Raw genomic sequence first — 25,173 nt, 5'->3', positions numbered from 1 at the left:
TTTATATAATTTGGGATACATTATGTATTATTTTACTTCATTCTTCTAGCATTATTTTATTGATAAAGAAACTGGTGCTAAGGTAGGAATCAAGTGAGTTGAAAACTTAGAATTGACTCGCTGGAAAGGAGATGACAGCAGATCTGATATCCCAGGAAAAAAGTCTACATAGTTGGGTGCTAGTCTGGGTATCAGTGAATATTGTGGGATTCACATCGTGGCTCAGCTGGTCCTAGTGCTCAGTGCAGCCACGGTGTGGGCCAACACCTCTGAGGTCCTTCTTAAGTCCCCATGTAGCTGCTCACCCCTGTGTAGAACTTCTTGTCTGTGGCAAAAAGGTACTTACCATTTTCTCTTTGTAATAGGCCCTCAAAGTAATATTTGAGTCTTGTGTAGTGTAATTTTAGCTTCAATCTTAGAACTGAGAATCAAACTGAACCACTTTTTTGTTGTGGTTGAGTTTTATTTTCAATCAATTAGTGCACTTACTCATTGGGTACTTAGAAGTCCCATGGATAATTGCTCAAATGAGTTTAAACTCATCATTGGAAGATCCCAGAATTGTCAATGTTGCCCTTCTGGGAGAATGATGAAAACTAGAGGTCGGTTAGGAGAGTGTGGCAAATTGAGAATATCCTCAGTCTGTGGAATGTAAGTGTTGAGTCAGTGGAGGAAGTGGTTGGAGCAATTACCAAGGGCTCAGAGCCTGACAGGTTGGGAAATTGCATATTTGTTTTTTTAAAAAAATATTTATTGGGCCTCCCCAGTGGCGCAGCAGTTGAGCGCTGGGTTGCGAAGCTGCCCGCGGCCTCTGCAGTGCCGGTTCGATCCCCGGCTGCTCCCTGGCCACCGGAGGAGGGTCCCACATGGCGCGCAGACCTCTCCTGCTGCCCGCTGCTCCCCTCAGCAGTGTACTTCGGTCCTTCTGCCTGCTCTGCTCCCTGCTCTGGCTCTGGTGAATTCTCTTACCCTCCCGCACTTCTGACTGTACCCAGTGCATATACAAACAAACAAACAAATAAATAAATAAAAATACATGCCTCTTTAAAAAAATATTTTTATTTACATATATTTTACATCATTGTTCATTTTTGTACAATGTTTGGTTTGCTTTTTCTCTGTTGTAGTCCTCATAGAATTCCCACCACTAATTCACCTGGTGTGCTCCATCACTATAGTCCCTTGTGCTCTGCCCACCCTGTTTTGTCCCTTTCCCTCCCCCTGTCCTATAGAATGTCTCTGATTTATAGTTGCCTGTTTATTTTTGGTTTATTATTATTATTATTTTTCCCCCTGATCCCTTATTTGATTCCCCTATATTCCTCTTTTAAGTGAAACAATCCAATATTTTTATTTTTCCTTCTGACTTATTTCACTGACAATATTCCTTTCCAGTTCCATCCAACTGGTCCAATCACTATGGAAGCCTGTGAGGAGGTTCCTTAGACTACTAAAAAATGGGCTACCATATGACCCCAAAATTGCATATTCGAAGGGAGCTTTTTGTTCTGTGTTCTTACCTTAAGGTCTACATGAATTGATGAATATAAAGACACCAAGAGAGCAGAAATAAGAGTTATACTGCTCAGGGTGAGATAACCAACTCTCTCTTTCAGCAATTAATCTCATACGATAAGAGCAAAAGACAACTAATAAGCAACTTTCAACAAGAAAACACATGGTTTATCTTCTGATTAATGACTATCTGAATCCATTTATATATGTCAACTACTAATGTGTGTATGTACAACATGTGTCAGTATAAATGTTAGATGAAACATTGTATTCACATCTCTCTCTCTCTTTTTTTTAAAGATTTATTTATACATACAAGAGCTGAGGTATAGGCCAGAGGTCTGGGAGGTGAGAGGATTCACCAGAGACAGAGTGGGGAGCAGAACAGGCAGACTGACTGAAACACACTGCTGAGGGGAGCGTGGGCGAGACAAGAGAGGTCTGCCGCGCCATGTGGGTTGCTCTCTGGTCGGCCGGGGATCGAACTCATGCTGCAGAGGCTGCGGATTGCTTCATAGTGAGGTGCTTAACTCCTTGCGCCACCAGGGAGGCCCTGTATTCACATCTCTTAAGGATTTGGTACTGAGATGTATAGGAAGATATTTTACTATAGTCTCATTAATACTCAGCTTGAATCAAAGTGAATCAAATCATTTCCCCTTATTCCTGCTTTTGTGAAGGGTAGTAAAATTTTTTCTGTGTGCATATTTGGGTATATGTAGCTTTATTAACCATGTTTTTAGGCTCTTAATAAAAGAGCTATGATGCAGTGTACATTTGAACTAAACATCCACTTATTCAGCAAAGATTTTTGTTTAAGACACTGTGTTACACAAGGGTGAGAAGGAGTGCAGAGTGATAGGTAAACAGATAGGCCCAATGATTAAAAAATACCTGTTTTAAAGGTTACCTGATATGATAAAAAGAGTTTCTGCAGATGTGTTTAAGTTGAGGATCTTCAGGTGGGGAGATTATCCTGGCTTATTCTGGTAGGCCCAATGTAATCATAAGGGTCCTTAGAAAAGGGAGCCAGGAGATCAGAGTGAACAGTAGAAAATATGATAATGGAAAAGAGATTGGAGTGATGCTCTTTGAAGAAGGGACCAAGGAATACAGGCATTCAGTAGACGTTCAAAAGACAAGGAAACAGATTTCCCCTGAAATCTCCAGAAGGAACATGACCCTGCCAACACTTTGATAGAGACTTACATTCTGAGAACTGTAAAAGAAAAATTTTATTGTTTCAAGTCACCATGTTTGCTAAAACAGTAACAAGAAACTTATACCTCTTAGACTCAAGAGGAGAAAATCCACTAGTCATTTAATCTAGTGTATTAATGTGTATATTTTTCCAAGTCATATACTTATGACCAATCCAATCAACCATTTTTCCAGGTGCTAGCTTGGAATATTATCTTATCAGTTTCTCCTAAAAAATAAGTGTGATTTTAATTTTAGCAGTAAGTTAAAGTAGAGAGGGGGCAGAACTTAAAGACAAGCTAGGGGATCAAACTTGCTGTGTTAGGACCTAGTGGTCTCTGTATAGGTTAGAAAGGCTAGGCCTTGCTGTGGTAACAAACACCCCAAATTATGAAGGGACAGATGTCTCTTTCTTGCTCATAAAATGCCTGAGGTGTGACTGGGTGACTCCGCAGGGAAGCCCCTTTCATATGAGGGCTTAGAGTCAAATCTCAAAATAAACAGGTGTTTTGTGGTAGCCAATGCAGGCAGGGTAAGGCTATAGGTCTCATATTAACAGTAAATGCTTTTGCCTAGAAGTGATACATGTCATTGGCCCAAGGGAGTCCCATACCTCTAATTTTAAGGAAATGTGAGAGTGTCATATACACTCCATTCCCAAAGGAGGAAGGCTGCAAGCACACGTAAGCAGCATATGTGTCCACTTGATGATTCCAGCTCTGTAGAGAAGTATTTGAAATAGGGCCTCCCTGGTGGTGCAAGGGGTTAAACACAACACTGTGAAGCAGTCCGCAGCCTCTCCAGCATGAGTTCAGGGAGCTAACCCACATGGAGCACCCCCCTCATCTCTGGCCTGTTCCCCAGTTCTTGTATGCATAAATAAATCTTTAAAAAATTTAAAAAAGAAGTATTTGAAATAATCTTGATGTAGATTACCTATTAAAAAATCACATACTAATTTATAGACATTAAGTCACATACTAATTTACATAGCTCTTTCAAATACATAGTGAAAACTCCATGTTCCAATCCAAGTCAGCAACCTTCTTCCTTAAAAAATATTTGTAAATCTTTAATTCCTTCAGTATTTGTCACAATCTAGGTTTCAGTTTAATAGGAAATGCTGAAAAACTATTGTGATTAACAAAGTAAATTGATTATTAATACTATGTTCTTTTTATTTTAGAGGGCTTAAAAAAGAACACAACTGAACAAAATGAATATAAATGAGCTAACAGTAAAGAAAGCGAGGCCCTCTAATGCTACTGAATGAAGTATTTAGCAATATTTGTATGGAAATGGAAAATCATATCATTATTTCATTGTGCTAATTATTTCATTCTGTACCCCTTCTCACTCTTGTCTACCTTTCCTCAGTCAGAAAACCCTTGGCATGTAGTATATTTCTATAGGCATTCTGTCATTTAATATCAATTAATACCTAATTTCAGCAAAGCGTTGACAGAAAGTTTCTAAATTCATATATTTGACGTTTTCCAGTGTAACTGAGCATAAGTGAAGAGCTTTCCAGGATGCTGCTAGAACCAGTGAGAGAGATATAAGGTAGATTTTAACCCTTTGCCCTGGAGGCCAGTCGAATATATTCACCTCCATACTAGCCATTGCTAGGAGAGAAGTCAGGAGAGTGATCGACTCAGTTTTCTAATCTACATGTTGTACTGAGGTTTCCATGACTCTGGAAAGAAATTTACTTGCCACTTTCTATGGATGAGGCAGGAAACCAATCATGACCCCAGTGGGTACTTTCTGGAATCTCTTCTGATAGTCGTCACTGTCCACCTGTTTCTCAGCAGGAGTCAGAAAAATATCTCCCAGAGATGCTGGAGTTAGGATTAATTAGGCAGATCTGGGGGAGCTCCAGGGACATTGCTGGGTTTTTAAAAGAGTGATCATAATTCTTTTAGAATAGCAAAATTATTGTGTATGAATTTTGGAGCTAAAAAAGTTAACTAAGGACTATGTATTTATTTTATAAGATATGACATCTATGGATCTGTATGTCTATGAGAGATGCTATCATTGCATGGAATGCTTCTAGTTGTCAGGGACATTCTGGGATCTTTGCATACATCATTTTGTTTAAATTCCATACCAAGTCTATGGTATTAGTATTCTTCTTGTTTTACAGTAGAGAAACTGAAATCTAGAAAAATCAAGTGATTTGATTGAGGGTATGGTTTTTCTCTTACCATAATATTTCCTGCATACATGGGCCTCCCTGGTGGTGCAAGGGGGTAAGCACAACACTGGGAAGCTCTCTGCAGCATGGGTTCGATTCCTGGCCAGGGAGCTACCCCATGGCACAGCGGACCTATCCTGACTCGCCTGCTATTCCCCTCAGCAGTGTACTTCAGTCTATCTGCCTGTTCTGTTTCCCACTCTGTCTCTGTGAATCCTTTCACCTCCCGTACCTCTAACCTGTACCCCAGTTCTTGTATGCATAAATAAATAAATCTTTAAAAAAATATTTCCTGCATACATACTATATATGGGTCTCTTAAGTAGCATTTTAAATACATTATCTTATTTAAGAATCACAACAACCTGGTGTTAGAGAAATTGCTACATTCCAATTGAAAAGGAAAATCCTTCAGTTCTGAGACATTCAGTGACAAGTTCGAGTTTACGTAACTGGTATGTTTAAAGGCTTGGATTTAAATTTGAGTATCCTGACTTGAGTTCTCTGACCACACCACATCTGTGGTGGAACAGATGTTGCAAGCCTAGATAACTCTAAATAAGGCTCCATCTGAACTCAGAAACTAAAGTATCAGGGTTAGGTTTGCAAGTTCAGTGCTTAAAAGACTGACTACCTGTTTTCTTCCAGCTCCATTGGCTATATTTAAGATACGTTGCACCCACAAATATGGCAAAAGAATTGTGCTTGTTCATTTCTTTCTTTTTTTTTTCTTTTTACAAGTTAACTAGTGTCCTCAGAACACAGTAACCATTCTGCTTCAAGTGTCCCTTAAATACCTGTTGGTAGAGTTACTATTTAATTTAGGCAGTTTATTTCCTCACAAAGGAGTCAACAGTTTCTATACACTTTGCAAGATTTAAAAGCCTTTATTCTTAATCACCTCCTTTCAAACAGTCTCCCTAATCCACTCAGGGCAAGATGGTGGGTTCCTTTGTACTGTGGACTTTAACTTTGACATGTGGTTACTAACGATGAATCATTGAGCATATTATTTCTTTTCTTATCTTGCGCTGTGTCTACTTGGAAAGGAGTCAAACCCAGAGTCCCTCTGAAATTACTGCAAGTGCCAGGTGGGCTGAGTGGGCAAATAAAAAGCAGGCCTTCTTTAGGGTATAATCTGCCAAGTATAAGGTCTGAATTGCCAGCAATATATGTATTTAATTTGCGAAGAAAAACTGATCTACCACCTTCCAGAGTACGCCAGAAGTCTGGAATGTACTTATTATTGGCTCCATTTCAGATCAGTCAATAACTCAAAGAACATAACAATCATGGGGGAATTAACTTAGAGGCTTCTAGAACTCCACTGTGTATGGATCTTCTGATCAGGGAAATCTACTTTCAGTAAACTCTAGATCCATTCAAACTCTATGTACACTATCCCACTTCATAAAAATGCTTCTCTTGGTAATTCAAATAACCAATAAGTTTGGGGAAGGAGAAACACAATAAGGTAAAAAATACTTTACTTTTCAGTGTATGTCACATTGGGAAAGTGATCATATGATTTATGATTCAAAATGTTTTCTGGGTGCCAACTACATGCCAGCCATTGGGCCAGGTGCTGGGGATTAAGCTTCAAACAAATTAGATAGAATCTTTGTTCTCATGAGGGTAGCTAGTGGGAGACTGAGAATTAAAAAAAGCCAAAGATAACATAGTCAGGACTCAGAAATGAGAGGGAGCATTTGAGGTAGTAAAGACATTTAGGTAGATTAGAAAAAGAGTTAGTGTGGGTGCTTACATGGCAGGAATAGTGTCACACAGGAGCTTGTGAGATAAGAGAAGGAATTTTGCTTTATTTTTTTTTAAGAACAGTGGAGTTTATTGAAAGGTTTTTAGGCACTTTTTTTTTTAAAAAGATTTATTTATTTATTTATTTATTTATTTATTTATTTATTTATTTATTTATTTATTTATACAAGCACTGGGTACAGTCAGAAGCGCAGGAGGGTGAGAGAATTCACCAGAGCCAGAGCAGGGAGCAGAACAGGTAGAAGAACCGAAGTACACTGCTGAGAGGAGCAGTGGGCACGGCAGGAGAGGTCTGTCGTGTCATGTGGGACCCTCACCCAGCAGCCGGGGATCGAACCAGCGCTGTAGAGGCTGCAGGCAGCTTCGCAACCCAGCACTCAACCACTGCGCCACCGGGGAGGCCCTTTAGGCACATTTTTGAGGAGAGTGACATGGTCAAATTTATATTTTAGATAGATCACTCTGTGTTTTCACTTACAGCAGGAATGTAGAGGATCCAAATAAGGGAACAGGAAAAAAACCTAATTATAATAAAGTGAAAATCAAAATCAACAGGCAACTATAAACCAGAGACATATTACAGAGGGGTGAAGGGAGTAGGATCAAAACAAGTTGGGAAGCGCACAAGGGTCCATGGTGATAGTTTTCGGCGAATGGATGGAGGGAAGTTTAAAGGGACTATAGTCAAGATGAAAATGCATACATTGTATAAAAATAAAAAATGATGTAAAAATTAAAAAAATAGATCACTCTGGATTCAGCATTAACTGACTTAGAGAGATTAAATCCATATATCTGTAGAGAGAAACCAGTGAGAACAGGACTTCAATGCTATGATGAGAGGTGCCAGCTCCTAGCCTAGGGACTGGGGAGATATATATGTAGATATGGAGGGGTGAGGCTAACAACCATCAGTGATTGGTGAACAGCCAGGTTAGGAGAAGGGTTTCTGATTTAAGTAATTGGGTAGATGATGGTGCTTATTTTCAGATATAAGGAACAAGAGTAATAGCAGGTTTCAAGTGGAAAGATGATGATTCTGGTTTGGGTCATATAGGGTTTGAGGTGCATGTGAGACATCCATATGGAGATGTCCAGTTGGTTATAGGGGCTTTACACTCAAGGAGAGAGCTGGTCTGCAGATAGTCACTGGCCATCACCAGTGTGTAGATAGTAACAGAGTGACTGCTGAGAGAGGAATACTGGGTATGATACCAAGGAATGCCAGTGACCAAGGGATGGGCCATGGGAGGAAACCCACACAGGAGATGGACAAGGAGAAGAAATAGGGCAAAAGTCATGCTATAAAATCTTAGAAAGCCAAGATAAAGCTAAGAACAAGCACAATTATTAATATATTTTACCAAAAGAAATCAATATGAGTCAAGGGAAGTTAGGAGTTGGGATTAAAAGAAGTGAGTAATAGACTTTCCTTTTAGTATCTGTAAGTAAGTATGCATGATTTTTTAGGATTTAGGAGAGGAACAAGGAACTTGGGAAATATTGTCAGTAGATATTATTTATTCTCCCTTAGCTCAGGCATATATAGAATGTTTAGTCACTCAGCATTTTTATTTAGAATTTATGTAGAGAGCATATTTCCTAGGGCAATGGAAAATATATAGGAGATAATTGCTCCCTGGAAGCTGTGATCTAGTAAGGTTAGCAATAAATGAACAATAGCACCAATATTAGGGACAGCATATGATGAGTACCAAGAGCTATTATAGAAAAACAGGTGACAGGAACTTAAAGGAGGGAAATTAATAATTTTCAGCAAGAATGTGGAACAGAAAGACAAGACACAGTCCAGGGCATCTAGTCCTGTGTGCTGACTAAAATTGTGCAGTTTTGTTAGAAAACTACCCGAAAGTAAGATAGAACTTTTGTCTTGCTCTCCAAAACTCTCTCTGAAAACACCAAGTTGATAGTCCATTTTTTCAAAAGTGCCTTTGGCTTCTCAAAGCAACATTGATGATAGGGAGGAACAATTAGCCTTTGTCTTTCATTAGCAACAGAACCAATAGCTCAGAAAGGAAAAGCCAGCAGTGACTTCTCAATCACCCCTTCAACCCCCCAGGTTGTTCTGAGAAATCCCTAAATTTCTTTTGGGAAGAGAATACTATATATTTATCAACAAGTTCCTCCTTGCCCTGAAATATGCCCGAAACATAAACTTTGAAAGCTCATGGAAAATACAGAGAACTTGTGGGTTCTGTTACTTGGCAACTGAGATCTGAGCTGTTAAAATAAGAAGTTTGCATTATTTTATAATTTTAAAATACAGTAGATGCTATTTTCTTTTTTAAGAGGGGGAATATACTGTAGCTTTATTATAAGAAATCCACACTTGTGTATTTCCTAGTGTTGTCAAAAGTGGATCCCTAATGGGCTGTTGGTCTCCAGCTAAAGCAGCAAGTCTAGTTAGGGTTCCCAGGAAAGCCGAGGAAATATTCAGAGAATGGGAAAATTTTGTCAGGGAGCTAGGAAGCCTCCCTTGCATGTGGTGGTGGTAGGCGAGCACACTAGAGAGACAGGTCAGAACAGTGATATCATCCTCAGCTATAGGAGAGATTGTTGCATCTATTCCACCTCTGGGGCATGTGCCTTTCTCCTTGCTACCCAGCATTTTGCCCCTCTCAGCTGCCCCTGCTCCTGTAAGAGTGCTTCTGACTCCATGTCCATTTTAGAAGAAAGTATCAGTGTGGCACCACGGTTCTAAACCACATCTTAGAACTAGTGCTCTCAAAGCATTAATGAATGGCAGGAAAACAGAATAACTGATATAACTTTTGGGAGGAAATGGATGGAGGATGCCTTTCTGGATGAGTGAAACTTGGTTGAATGACCAAATTTGTTTAGGTTACCTGAAACACAGAGGTGTATTAGGTCAGTAGGTCTGATTCAAGGCTACATCTTACTCTGTTTCTGCTCCCATTCCAGTGTTACCAAAAGCTTAGGATTACTGAAGAAGAGAATTCACAGTCACATTGCATATTGGTGAGTTAATAACAGAGGGAGCTCCTGGGATAGAATATTCTCTTTAACTCTGGGCTATTAGCTAAGGCTCTAACAGAGGCTAATTCTTCAAAATTCAGGAAAGGGAGATGTTAAATAATGGCATGGGAGTTTTCCTATCATATACCTTATTAGAGGATTTCTATTCTGTCTTTATTGAGAGAATAATAAAAAGCATGTTCTTTTATATTACTTTTTGATGATCCTATGGTGAATTCAGGATAATATACTATTTCAAAATTGACACATGGGCTAAAACATGTTTTCTTGTTATGTTCACTGATATATCCTCAACTACCCAGAAGAATTTCTGGTACAGAATGTGTGTGAAATAAAATATTTGTTGAATAAATAACTTAACTGAATATTCTATGTAGTGATAGTATATGATAGAATAATTTTTCTAAAATTTCATGAGGTTAAATCCTCAAATTACTGGAGTTTATTTTGAGGAAAATGTCTAAAATTATGGTCATTTGTAAATCACAAGTTCTGTAGCATTAGCTATGGGCCCTATCTCTTCTTATTTGTTATCTGAGAGAGATGTTGAATCGTGTTCAACAAAATGTTATCTGAGGGTTCTTGTCATTCTAAAAGCCAACAAATCCATTAATGAAAGTAGATTATTGCTCAAGCTGCTTCCACTTATAACATTCCATGGTTCTTAAAAAAACATACAAAAGAAGAAATACACTCATTCGCTCTACTTGGTATGTACTTTATATCTTAGAAGAAGGCTATGAGAAATTCTATAAAAGCAATAAAACTCATGTTTGGTGATCATTCACAGTACCACCACATATAGAAGAAATGTTGATTAGTAATCTCAAAGAAGCAGTAGCTGATTACCTTGTCAGATATTTTACTGACAATGAGAACCTATGAGGTAAATTTGTTTATCACCTTCCAGGCATTGTGTTGTAATGCTATCCTCCTGGCATTTTGAGTATAATTGAGAAAACAGACAAAAACCAGTAACTAATAATTATAAATTGTGAAAAACCACTAGGGCAATAAAATAGCAGAACCAAAATAGAACTGAAAATAGGAGGTCAGGGAAATTCTTTCTGAAAAATTCTTACATGATAGAAAATTATGGTATATTTATACCATAATTTGTTATGAACACTGATTTTTTTAAAATTAATTTTCACTTATAAGCAGCATTGAATGAACATTGAATTTTTATGTACATATATGTTTTCATTTCTCTTGAGTAGATATAGACCGGTGAAATTACTGGGTCATATGATAAGTATCTTTCTAACTTTGCATAAAACTTCCAAACTGTTTTTCAAGTTACTTGCACACTTTATACTCTTAATATACGAGTATATGAGAATTCCAGTTGCTTCCTGTCTTCAACAATGCTTGATATTGCAGGTCTTTTTAATTTTAGTCATTCTACTGGGTATGGAGAAATACCACATGGTGGTTTTAATTTACATTTCCCAAATGACTAATGTTGAATATCTCTTCACCGTTATTCGATACTTAAGTATCTTTGTGAAGAGTCTACTGAAGTCTCTTGCCCTTTTAATAAGTTGCATTATTGTCTTATCAACTTGAAAATTGCTTTATATATTCGGGATATACTCCTTTGTCAGCTATATGTATTACAAATGTTTTGTCCCAGTTTGTCTTTTCATTTACTTGATGTTTTCTTTTGAGGAGAACAGAAGGATTTAACTTTGATGCTATCTAATTTAATCAATTTTATTTTATATTTAGTGTTTTTTCTGTCTTAGCCTAAAAATCTTCGTCTATGACAAGACTGTCATACTTGTTTGGGTCTATTTCTGAACTCTTCATTCTGTTCCACCATCTTGCTTGCTGTAACTTTCTAGTCAGTCTTAAAATCAACTAGTATAAGTTCTTCTATTCTGCTTGCCTTTTCAAAATTATTTTTCCCTTATATACTTGCCTTTCCATATACATTTTAGAGTCAGTTTGTCAATTTCTTAAACAGAATAATAAGACCTGATGACATTTTGGTAAGGATTGTGTTAAATCTATAGATTAATTTGGCAATTATCAATGAGTATTCCAGGCCATGAAGATGGTATGTATTTCTATTATTCAAATCTTAAAATTTTTTCCTAGTAATATTTTATCTTTTTTTGCATAAAGATCTTACATAGCACATGCTAAATTCATTCCTAAATATATCTTTTGGTCCTATTATGCATGGTATTCTTTTTGGAGCTTTGTTTTCCAATGATTTTATTCCTCAATATAGTGTTTAGAAGGTAATTTCTAGCTTCATTATATTGGGATTACTGAATACATTTGCCAATTTAACAACTATATCTCTAGCATTTTCATGTATTATTTCTCACAAAACACAGTCAAATTGATTCTCTTTTATAGCTAAAAACTGAGGAACCAAAAAGTGAAATAATTTGAATCCAACTATGGATTGTACACAGTTCTTCCCAGCCTTTTCACTCACTGTGCCTCTCTTAGATGAAAGACAAGTGGATAAATGTCAGCATGTTCTTATAGGAGTGGGATTGGAAAGCAGATCATTTTCTCCTTTTTACTGAAAATGCCCCTGGATGGGAGCATAACCTGAGGATGATTGGAGGACAAGGAAGGAGAGCTCTTTGTCATGATTGTGCAGAGAGCGTGTTGCATCATGTTTTTTGGAACAGTCATTGCTCTATAACAATTTTGCCTAGAGCCCAGTCTGGGAGTCACTGTGCTTTCCCAGAAAGATCTTGGTTCGCTGGGTGTAAAATTGAGCTGTGACTCCCCAGTTGAATTTGAATAATTTGTCCCATAAGTGATTTAAAGTGGTCTTTATTTTTACCTCTAACATTAAGATGATTGTAATACTTGCTTTGATTCCTACAAGAACTTTCCTAAGGTTCACATGTTAAGGTTCATAAATTCATTTTTTATAAAGCAAACCTTTCGTCAAATATTAAATATCAGTATGGCTGAACCCCTTTTTTGAATGGCTATGCTGAGAAAGGTAATTACTACTGACAGGTTATTTATTTATTTATTTATTTATTTAAATTTAGCACAGAAAGAAGTGAGAGAAGAGGAGGGTAACATCCACTGAAAGTCTATAGTGTGCCTGGCATCTTACAGGCATTGCTTCTTTAATATTTACTACATCTCCATGTGGCAGTGCTAGGAAGTATGAGGTAAGGATTCTTATCATCCCTTTGCATATAAGAAGCTGAGGTTCAGTGAGATTAAATAACTTGCTCAAGATTGCTCAGCTATTAACTGACTTTAAAATTTTCTGTTACCGATAGAACAAATTGTCCAGCTAAGAAACTAGTGAAGGCTGGAAATGAAAATGCAAGGGGATGTAGAGATGCCCCAGTAGGGAATGCAAGACAGAGCACAGCCCAGGGCCACTTAATTTGCTTTCCACTTTTCCTTGTACGACCATCCTTGAGTACCACACCCACATACAGTGTGCAAGGGCATGGCAGGTCAAACTCAAAACAATTGAAATCAGATATCTCAGATTATTGCTGAGGTGTTTCCATAGATTGTAAGCTAATTTACAGTGTTTAAACTGAAATTTCTTTTTGGAATTTGCTGACATGTAATGTTTCTGAACTATCACATATGCTAGACTGGTAATAGGTGCTGGGGAGGAAATCCATGCTACAGGCCCTGCCCTCAAGCAGCTTTTCCACTATATGAACACAGTACATGTCTCTAAGGAGATGATTCATGATCATTTCCAACAATATGTAGGCAGCTTTATATAGGAATGCATAGAAAGAACACTATTCCCATGATACCAAGGAAGCTGAGAGCATAAGGAATGGATTTCTGTGAGTAGCTGGTTGGTAGGTGAGACTCAAGGAGGAAGCAGGGAGCGTGTATCTCCTGACAGGGAGTGAGAGCAGTGGGAAGATATATTCTCTGCTCAAAGGATCTAAGGGAGACTGCACAGTTGGAGAAATGCCTATGGTGTGTGGTTAAGCATGAGGTATGGAGGAAGATTCCTCTCTGACTGACTGATTATGTGTTTCTGATCAATTTATTCATCCCCTCCATGCCTCGTGTACATACATCCATTCTCATCTGTGAAGTGGGGAATAATAGTGTTCCTTTCTAGTGTAATAGGATTCAGTGAGACAATAAGTGCATGAAAACACTTAGCATACTGCCTGACAGATATTAAATAGTGACTAAATTGATGGCTGTTTTCATTACTAATGATTTTAGATGTCTGGCTAAGGCAAAAAAATTCTCTTGATGTCCTGTCCATTGCCTAACAAAGTTATTTGTGTTTGTAACTATCAGTTTGCTAGGGAAGAGCAAGGCTTTTGCACTGGCATTTTGCCTGAAATTTGGAAATCCTAACTCATATTTGAACAACTTAAAATGATTGCACTTCAATTAAAAATATAAAAAAAAGAGAGAACCAACAATAAAAAGAATCATAAAATATAAATTCTAAGGAAGATGCTTAAATGCAGATCACTGCTGTTAATAGACTAGGGAAAGGTAATGAATATTTAAATAGTATTGTCAAAAAAATGGGCACAAATATATAATTACAGCTCTGATGTGGAAGGCCAAATTGAAGTTTTCTGAGCAACAGGACCTCTGTTAAACAGTCAAGTGTGCATTGATGCTTGAGCCGGCTGCTCTCAGCTCCCCTCCAAACTCACTGAATTCCTGCCATTTCAGACAAACTGTAGACATGGTGTTAACTTAAATGGTACTCAGGAAAAAAAATGCACATGCTGTGTGTGGATAAAAGCCCAAGTTCTTCCTCTTTTTATGAGCCGCCAAATCTGTCTGCTGGTGTTTACATTAACAGAGGAATGTGATATTAATATTTAGCTCACTCTGCAGAAATATGCATTTATATGGGGGTAATTTCAGTGTTCAGGCTCCAGACAAGATCTCTGTCTCTGTGTATTTCTTGCACACGTGCACACACACACACACACACACGAAGAATGTTTTTAGTTCACATGGCTGGGAAATTTAATTCGAAGAGTAACACATGGCCTGCAGAAGGAGGGATCTGCAGAATGGCGATGTTTACAGCTCCAGGGAAGGCCCAGTGTGTGAGAGAGATTTGTGAGCCCTGTTGGAGATGGAAGTCCCACATGGACAGCTGCAGCATCAAAGAATCCCGGTGACCTAGATTCAGCTATAGATTGGGAACTTCTCTGGCCTGCCTCACCACCACTATGCCAGTGGCCTGCCTGCCGTTTTGTGGGCTGCCTGGCGAGCAGAGCTGACCCATTTCACCATGACAACCTGGGCTGTTCTACTAAAGACTGTGCACAAGAGAATGCTCACTGCTGGCATTTAAAGGTTTCAAAATTAAGTTTACTCAGAGTTTTTAAAAAACACATTTAGAAGACTGCTAAAGCTGACATTCTTTGACAGTGGTGGAAGAGATGGAAAAAAGTAGAAAAGTTGCTATTGGACTTTTCCATTTTCTATCCTATCAGCAAAAGTATGCATTTTATGTTTTGCTCAGTCAATAGCATTGTAATAAATATGTTTCTAATAAAGTGAACAGATAAGCAGCGAATAAGTAGGTGAAAGGCTAAGGGATTAACGTCAACATCTATGTACATATGTATTCTGGTCTATGAAAACAAAATATATCGAATCAAATAATTTAAAATCTCCTGATAAATGAATGGAAGTGTTTAAAAGTGGATTGATTGCAGCCTTGGCTCAACCTTGAACTGTACAGAATGGTGTTTCATTGGAGAACTAAAATAGTATGCCCCTTGGGGAGAAAATGGGTCTGTGTGGTGGTAAAGGCGTTTCATTTAGTAAATGCAATTTAGGAAAATCAGGGCCTGGAATGTGTGTGTGATCACATTTAAATGCAACCTCTGCCTTTTGGGCAAAAACCATAGCACCAAATTGAAAGTACTTGCAGGTATTTGCATTGATTCATGCACCATCCTCAGCCCTGCTTCTGTTGTTGCTGTTAAATTTGCTCAGGAGGTTAAAGCTTAAAAGTTCCTAAATAATCCTCTTTATTTCCTACACAGAGAGACAAAGTAAAGCCAGGCTAGAGAACTGCTCCATGGGAGGCAGAGCCTGTTCCCAGGGGCAGATCCTATTCCTGAACCATGAAGAGCTTTCCCTGGGGATATTGGAATCACATACCATCTTGAAGTAGAAGAGTCAGAATAGGATTCAACACTTGGTATCAGAGGAAGCAGTCAAATGACATTTAGAAAAACATGGAAATAACACTACAGCATATATATGCATATATGTATATGCACATACATATATACATATATACAAATACATGTATATAAACATATGTGTATATATACACATGTATATATATATATACACATATGTATACACATACATATATATAGTAAAAAATTGCCCATTCATTCCCATTGTCATAGATAGTTTAAAACTCTATTTTATAGTCTCTCTTACTGAAGCATTTTTCTTTAATGCCTAAAAAGGCTTCCTTTCCTCCTGCAAGGGCTCAGCTTCCTATCCAGATCCTTCCTGTCTCAAAGTTTTCCAGGAGCAATGTCAACTCTTTGTGAAAGAACTGACTTCCTTTTGACAAAGCATCAGACTATTTGCAACTGTGTGTGCCTGTCACTCTTCACCCCAAGGTCAACTGTCAGTGAAGGTTTATTAGGTTAATTAAGCACCTCATTCATTGCTGCAGACTATATCAGTTATTAGAAAACAATTTTCATTTGTAAACAATAGAAGCGATGGAAACAATCATTCAATTCTCAAGGACAAATAAGATGAAAATTAATTATTTAATACACCAGGAAGTTAGCAATAGTTTTTCATGGCTCAAAAAAGAACCATACCTACTAGCTTGACTGTCTGCTTGCCATTCAAATTTTAAATAATTTAAAATTAAGTGTGTCCTCATTTGAATGATAAATTACGTGGTCTTCCTGCTAATATTTTCAGGGCTCAAAATATCTTACTTCAGGGTCTTTCTATTAATTAGTTAGCTGTATATGACTCTGGTTTAATCAGCAAGTTGGTTTTCTTTAAGAGTCCAAGGTCACCACTCTTAGCAGAAGTTGCACCACGTTCCCTTGTACAGATCACGGATGGATTTGGATTAATCATGAGTATCCAGGAATGACCATAGTCAAAAGTTTACATTGGTGTCTCATCTCTATCTCTCCTGAATAACTTTCTCTGCTCATCTCTCCTCAGTCATGTGCTTTCTTCTAAATGTATCTTCCCCAACCCCACTACTCTCTTGGTCCCTCCTGTTCCTTTTTCAAAACTTTAATCTCCCAGCACTGAAAATACACATGGTGAAGAGCTTTCAAAGCTTATTTTTCTGGAGGGTTATTTGCAATTTTAAAAGAAGCAAAGACTTGAAAGAGAGAAAAAGTTTCCTTGGTGGAATTTCTGGCATTCACCCTTAAAATCACAACATGCAGACAGCCTTTTCACTGACTCTCATATCTAAGTCATCAAAGTCAGTGAAGCCAAGAGACACCAGGTGATCAACAGGACTCTCCAGTATAAATGATCTGAAACATACGGTAATAAAACAGCATTTGATTTCAAATGATTTTCATTCCTTGGGCTATGAAGCTATGTTATATGCTCCAAAAAAATGACATTTATGAGAAAGCACACATAGATCCAGAATGCTCTATCATTTCATATTTGGAAGACAGAAAATATTTGAGATCTTGTTAATTTTAGGTCTTTTGATATAAAGGAGCAATATATGCATGGCATATTTAAGTCACTTCCTTAATTACCTTGCCATACCACTGGCAATGTAATTGCATGGTGGTTACTTTTTATCATGTGAGAAATAGAGCCTTATGCTATCGATAAATTCTGGTAGAGTATTTTTCATAGAAAATTAGAAAAAGTATAGTAGAGTGTATTTTGTTTTATCAGTCAAAGTCTTATGGTTGTGACCTTACCTCCTTCCCTTTTCACTCATGGATTTATTAACTTTCATGATTTACTTTGCCATGCTATTTAAGAACGAGTGTAAACATTATCTTTGTAAATGCTTTCAGAATATCTGCACAGTACTCATGGAATTCATTATCCAGACATGCACTAGCTTGTGGACTGAATCATCTCTGTGGATTGACCTTGGGCTCATCATTGCTTTAACTGCAGGGCATTTGATGATGCAAATGGCCAGCTCATCACTGAAATACTGGAGCATCTGTCAATGGTAAAGATTCATTTGTCTTAAGCTTATAAATATATGAAATAAAACAAAGTAAAAATTACTACAAATTGGAGGAATTACAATATTCTTAGAAATTATTTTAGAAAAGTTGAACTTTTAACATTAAAAATGATTAAAGTGTGAATTTTTTAAAAAAGGAAAAACAGATTCATTTGTCTTACTGCAAAATCATGGCATTTGGTTCAAATATTTAGTGGAATTAGGTTGAAATATTTAGTCCAGTGCAGGTAGGAGACTTATGACTCTCTGGCCCTCATACAGTGTTGTCATCTTCTACCTGGAATTTCCTAAGAAATATTTCATAGCACGTACATTCATATTTCATGTTAGTCTTATTCATATGGTATTTATTTACTTATGAGTTTCTACTCTTTTTTTTTTTTTAAAGATTTATTTACTAATTTATACAAGACTGGAGTACAGGCCAGATGTGCGGGAGGGTGAGAGGATCTACCAGAGACAGAGCAGGGAACAGAACAGGCAGACTGACGAAATACACTGCTGAGGGAAGCAGCAGGCAAGACAGGAGAGGTCTGCTGCACCATGTGGGATTCTTGCCAGCCGGCTGGGATTGAACCTGCACTGCAGAGGCTGTGGACAGTTTCACAGTGTGGTACTCAACCACCTGCGCCACCAGGGAGGTCCCTCTACTCTTTTAAAAGTATGATTCTGCTTCTGTTTTTATCTTCTAGCTCTGTTTTAATTTTTTTTTTTTTTTTTTTTTTTATAGAGGCATGCTTTATTTATTTGTTTGCTGGTTTGTTTGTTTTGTTTATACATGCACTGGGTACAGTCAGAAGCGCGGGAGGGTGAGAGAATTCACCAGAGCCAGAGCGGGGAGCAAAGCAGGCAGAAGGACCGAAGTACACTGCTGAGGGGAGCAGCGGGCGGCAGGAGAGGTCTGCGCGCCATGTGGGACCCTCCTCCGGTGGCCGGGGAGCAGCCGGGGATCGAACCGGCGCCGCAGAGGCCGCGGGCAGCTTCGCAACCCAGCGCTCAACCGCTGCGCCACCGGGGAGGCCCTCTGTTTTAATTTTTATTCATTTTATTAGTTAATTCAGTCAGTGACTATTCAATCAATAGCATCTTCCATCTCCAAAAAGGCATTGTGCTAGATACTGTGTGTGTGTGTGAGAATGAATTCTTGTAAACTTACATAGAATATTCCAGGCAATGATGACAGACCACATGATGCATGTGCTCCAGAAATCTAATTGGAAAGTATTCTGGGAATATTGTTTGGATCTGAAGGGTAGACTTCCTTTTGATAAAAGATTGGAGGTCAGTGCTGGACTATGAAGTTACTGCAGAAGCAATAGCTTGGAGGCAGGAGCTTATGAACAGAAAATAATCTAACACAAGTTCCATTTAAAATTCAACCTTGAAGAGGAGTAGGGCTGGGGACAAGAAGAATAACTAGGAGCCAGATTTTTAGGCTCCATGCTTTGGTCTAAATTCCACAGACGGTGAAGAGACAAAGATTCTAAGTAGGAGCTTGGAACTTTGATGTGCTTTAAGAAAATGATTAAGGGCGATCTATGAGATGAATCACAAGAAGGAGGAAGGTCATTTGGGAAATTACTGAAACACTAGGTGTGGTTTGATAAGTGTTGGAATGGAAATGGAAGAAGTGTGAACAAAAGGGAGAGACGATATGCAATGTGGGTGTATTATTTCATTTCCCCAGAGAATTGAGTTTGTGTTGATTAGTGAAGCAATAAAAACAGTTTTGCTTCTGCTAAGCCTTCCAAAAAGGTAGCAATGTATTCTGCAGAGATTGTGCCTGTGATTTTATCAATATTATGAAATGGATTCAGTCAGACTTATATCAAAAGATAGTGATTTTCCTCTTCTTAAGTCCAGCATGCTTCTTTTTCCAGCCCTCCATGCCCTGTACTCTGTAGGTACAGGGGCCTTGTGGAAATTCCCTCACTTGTCCCCTGAGACTGATACAACATTTCTGATCTTTAGATGTGAAAACTGTAACACAGAAAGTTTTGGTGTACAAGGTGACAAAAGCAGCATTCCCATTAGAGCAATTTTCTTTAGCAAGAGACAGGTCAAGATAGCTTTAGGTGACAGTTCTTTACCAGTGAAGTAATTTGATGAGGCCAAACTTTTGATGAAATAGGCTAATGGGAAATAATTAAGACTGAATATGTGTTTCTGGCTGGGGTTTGTCATCTAACAAGGAACTAACGTTAATTGCTGAAATGGGCATGGACAATTTAGGAAACTTAGGGACAACATTAGATAATTCTTGTGAATTATTTAGAATAATTTCTGTGTTCTTGTTCAAATTAAAAGGAAAAAAAACTAATCCTGTACTTTGTGTTGAGCATGTTAAGTCAGTTTGGTGGCCACTTAGCACTATCTATTTAAGGATAATCTCTGATTCATCAATGTGAAGAGAAAAAATTAAAAAAAAAATCACATAGAACATAAAGTTCAGTTGAATACAAATTTTAGTGCGATCACTGAATATATATCCCAGCAGATGACACCAGTAAGCAATAATTTAATTGAAGTAATTACTTTGAATATATACTGGCTATGCATTATGTACTTGTGTATCTATTTTGGAATATGGAACTTCTAATTTTGTGTATATGTATGTTATATTATGAGATAGGAACAGGGAGAGCAAAGAAAAATAAGAGTTTTATCTGAACACAGAGTTTTCTGAGTATTTGTACTAAAACCATTTTTCCTCAAATTACTTAAAAGACCACTCTTTAAAGATCTGCTCTTTAGGTGTTTAAAAGAAATCATCCTTTAAAGGATCTGATTTTATCACTCAGTTTTGTTTGTACAGATTTGCCCAAGAAACCCGGACTCATGTGCCATGATTTACTCTCCTATCACAAACAACAGAATTACTGGACTTTGAAAGCTGACATGGGGGAAGGAGGAAAAAAAGGAAATGCTTATACCTTCTCATTTTGACATGGCTCCTTCAGAAATCTGATACTAAATATCTTCCTGCATCTGGAGGAGTGAAGAAAGAGAACATACAGGCATTATGTACATAATGTTGAAATAAAACCCTCTATTGTCCACCAAGACAATAGAACTAGTCTATAATAATGCAGTAGAAGTAGAGCATAAACTACACACGCCAGCAATGCAATCTTTGTTCCAGTGTAATCTTCCATATCAACTATTGACAAGCCAAGAGGTAAGAGAAAGGCCTTTCTCCAGTTTCCCATAACTTGCCACCACTTCTCTCTCTCTCTGTGCTGTGTAGGAAGCCGTGTAATAAGGTTCCCCTTTGAGATGGCTAAACATGTTTGACAACATCAGAGCTGTCCTAAATCTTGGCCAAAGTCTGAAACTAGGCTCAAATTGTTCGTATGAGTAAAGAAAACAAGTTAGCTTCATTGTCTGCTTCAAAGTTCACAGGAAGTGTTTATTTTGGTGGGAAGAGGAATAGAACTGCAAAGTAAGATGTGGGTTGCTCACAATCAAAACGCTATTTGAGAAGATATCATTTTCACTTCTATCTAAAAAAGATAATATCTTTTTATGAGAGTAGGAGGTGAATACACAAGCCATTAATAAAACAAAGGACAATATTTAAGAACACTGGGACAGAGATGGAGGACTCTGAAAGCACCCAGAACCAACTGTCACTGGCAGGCACACTCCCTGGGCCTCCTCATGGTGTCCTGACAGTGTGGGGACAACTGTGGTCGGCAGGCTGTCGTCTACAAGGAGCTTACTGTCACAGCCACTGTTCTTCCCAAACTCACAGGTAGGATAAAACCCTCAGCTTGGGTTTTTTTCCTGAGTCTCGTCAGATCTGAGTCTCTAAGATTGCTCGAGTTTGTCTGTAATTCATCTTGTTGAACCTTATGACTTTGGGTTATACACAAGAGTCAAAAACAATTAACTCACCAAACATGTCATGCCTTCTGCCACCATAAAATTAATCTTTTGTTTGTGAGAAAATTCAGTCTGGTTAAAATATTTTATGAATTGGAGAAATTAGTCTGTAATGATAAAGAGAAGGCTGTTAAGAATTGCAGAAGCCATCACAACAGCACAATTACATAGTTTTAAAAATTGAAAGAGTTCCTGGAGGAGAATTTTTATGCTGCCATCTTTGCTTTATTAGAGAGCAGAAGAGAAAGAACAGCTCACAGAGTTCATAGCTCCTGATACCTTACCCTTCTCACACTGGGAAAGGCCAGTTCCACATCTTTTTGATGATTTTGGTACATAGAGATGTTCAGTCATACTTAAGACCTGTATTTGGTGTAGGAGATATGCAAGTGAACAAAAACAAAGACCCTGAGCTCACAAAAGCTATAACCTATACAGGAGGTACACAATAGGTGCATAAATATTTGCGGGCAGAAAATGTTAGGAAGGGGGAGTGAGACCCTGGTGAAATAGAGAAAAAATTGTAGAGTAGCTTTTTAATATAGCACTATCAGGAAGACCTCTTTATTCAGGAATTGTTTAGCAGAAACTTGAATGCTATGAGGGAATATAATAGGTAGATTAACTGGGAACAATTGACTATAGGCAGAATAAACAAGTGCAAAGGCTCTGGGGCAGCTGTGTGTCTAGTATTTTTATAGCTTTGAGGCTAGTGTGTCTAAATGAGAGAAAGAAGAGACAGGGAAGAGACGATGGTGTCATAGAGGTCAAGAGGGTGGTGAGTAGATAGATCATGGATCTTTCAGGCGTTGTTAAAGAGCTTTAATTTTATTCTGAATGAGATATGTGATATTTTCAGTGTTGGAAAGGGAGCTGCAAGGAAAGCGATCAAAGAGAAAATAGTCTTATATTGCACCAAGAAAGTTTAGGTGAATATGCAAATAAATGCTTGGTGAGTGAATTAGAGGTGCAAAATAATGTTTGAATTTTGAGGTATTTAATCATTGGAAAAGTTTATCAAAGAGTAATAATAAGCCTCATTCCCTAGAGATACTTAGGAAATATAAAGTTATTTGATAAAAATTACCACCTAGGTAAAAAGGATCAATGCACTTTTCTCCCCCACCATTTAAACTAATCCAATTTGATTAATCTTGTAATCAAACTGATTCAGTAATTCAAATCACCAGGAAAACTGGAATATATTTAGTTCTTCAGCCTATTGTCTTCCACCAGTAGTTCCCTTCAGAAGAAGTCTTCATTTGACAGTGGTTTTAGAAATGTAGTCCATGAAAAATTTTACTAGAACTTTAGTTTTTTTTTTTTTTTAAGATTTATTTATTCATGCATACAAGAACTGGGGTACAGGCCAGATGTGCAGGAGGGGAGAGGCTTCACCAGAGACAGAGAGAGGAACAGAACAGACAGACTGACTGAAATACACTGCTGAGGGGAGCAGTGGGCAAGACAGGAGAGGTCTGCCATACCATGTGGGTATCCCTGCGGCTGGCTGGGATCGAACCCATGCTGCAGAGGCTGCAGACAGCTTCACAGTGCTGCGCTCAACTGCCTGAGGAACCAGGGAGGCCCTGTTTTTTTTTTTTTTTTAAAGATTTATTTATGCATACAAGAACCAGGGTACAGGCCAGAGGTAAGGGTGGTGAGAGGATCACCAGAGACAGAGTGGGGAACAGAACAGGCAGACTGACTTAAAAACATTGCTAAGAGGAGCTGCTGGGCAAAGCAGGAGAGGTCTGCTGTGCCATGTGGGTAGCTCTCTGGCCAGGGATCGAACTTTTGCTGCAGTGGCTGCAGATAGCTTCATAGTGCTGAGACGCAACCCCTTGCACCACCAGGGAGGCCCTTTTCAGTTTTTCTGTAAAAAAAAAAATATTGATAGGACACCACCAGTGGCTAATAAGCCATGAAAGCAACTTGGGACAATGTTTATTTTCAAACTGATATTTAAAAAATATTAGCCCAATATTCAGTGAGAATGCCAAGAAATGGGCTGTCTTTTTAAAAAGATTATATGCAGGCCAAGTTCTTATTATCTCGTAGCACCCAATAAAAACATTCTGTTGGAAAAATTTAGTGAAACTTCTATTCTTTCATAGTTCTTTTTTTGCTGCTTTTTTCTGGGCTTTTCCAATGTCTCAATTTGTTGATGTTTAAAATTTAGATAATAAAACAAAGCATTGTTAAGAAGAGTATTGTCTAAACACTGTCAGAATTCATCTAGTGACATGCGTTTCCTCGATGACCACCATGCTATTTTCACAAAATTCTTAATCGCATAGGTTTGTCCTAGTACATTCCTTCTCCCTTCTCAAGGTCACTGGAAAGGGAGCAATCATTCTGATTCCTGTAACACTTTTGTGACTTTTATTGATTAAAGACAGCTAGTTGCCAAGCTGACTGGCCCCACCTTAATGTGACTCTGTGGTCATATGAATATCTTTGAACAATAAGGCCACATCACACTTGCCTGCAAACCATGTTGGGGACCTCTCAGGCCAGCTGAGACAGAGGGCGGGGTGGGCAGGGTGAAGGTATGGATCTCCTTCTCACACTCCTGCTCTTGCCCTTATCCCAGGCAGCGGTGAGAATACCCGGCACTTGACTTCCTGCTCCCGTGAATCATTGCTGGAGAGGCGTCTTTGATCCCTTGCAGAGCACCGTGTGTGCAAAAGTAAGGGATTACTACTTGTTTGTTGGTTTTGGTTTCTGTTAGCTTTAAATAACGATGATGGATGCTCTCGTGTGTTTTGAGAAACTGGATGAATTAGTTAGATGGTGTTTGCATTACCAACCAAGACTTTACAAAAGCTGTGTCCTCAGTCTCAGGACACTCACCCGTTTCTGTCACTGCAGGCAGAAGAATCATGTAGTCGTGCCAGTGCTGCTCTTCCTCTGCCTTCCCAGGACCCTCTGACAGCTGTCTTGTAAGCTTAAGTCTGCAAGAGTAGGGTCATTAGCACATATTTCTGCCAACGGCAAATCAAAGAATGAAGTCAGTCCTGGAAAGGGAAAGTGAAGAATGCCATTATTCTCCCCCACCCCCAACCCCCAGGAATTTCTGGTGGATCCCTAATCTAAATGAGACAAAGAACAGAACAGATAGAAATTCTCTGTTGTGATGCGATCTGGGGTGCTTGTGCAATCTTAAACTCTTCTTTTCCAGTTCTAAGCATTCTTTTTTATATGAACCATCCCAAGCCTCCTGCTCCCCAAGTCTGCTGTTACACACTCAGTTCACACAAACAGAACTGAATAGAATTTATACTACCCATACAGCTTATTTTTGGTGTCTGTGAAGTTTTGGATAAGATGAGGTGGAAGAGCAATGCCAAGACATAATACCAGTTTTTGTAGTATTAAGATGTTAAAA

The 25,173-nt window shown here is 38.3% G+C and overlaps 1 long non-coding RNA gene across 3 annotated transcripts in view; it reads left to right on the top strand.

Annotated features, from left to right (window-relative positions):
- Positions 1-25,173, top strand: part of LOC119253419 (uncharacterized) — a 394,934-nt gene that overhangs the window by 152,570 nt on the left and 217,191 nt on the right. For 2 of the 3 annotated variants that reach the window (XR_008553317.1, XR_008553318.1), the window contains 3 exons: positions 17,716-17,879; positions 20,713-21,075; positions 24,379-24,474. This is a non-coding gene — a long non-coding RNA (uncharacterized LOC119253419). Of the gene's footprint in view, positions 1-12,760; positions 12,865-17,715; positions 17,880-20,712; positions 21,076-24,378; positions 24,475-25,173 lie in introns of those variants that run through there. The other variant, XR_008553319.1, reaches the window with a different exon arrangement.

Source organism: Talpa occidentalis, unplaced genomic scaffold, assembly GCF_014898055.3.
Source record: "Talpa occidentalis isolate TD23 unplaced genomic scaffold, MPIMG_talOcc4v2.1 talOcc4.2, whole genome shotgun sequence".
Lineage (NCBI taxonomy): Eukaryota > Metazoa > Chordata > Mammalia > Eulipotyphla > Talpidae > Talpa > Talpa occidentalis.
Note: the sequence above shows the minus strand (reverse complement) of the source record. Positions and strands in the feature narration are given on the sequence as shown.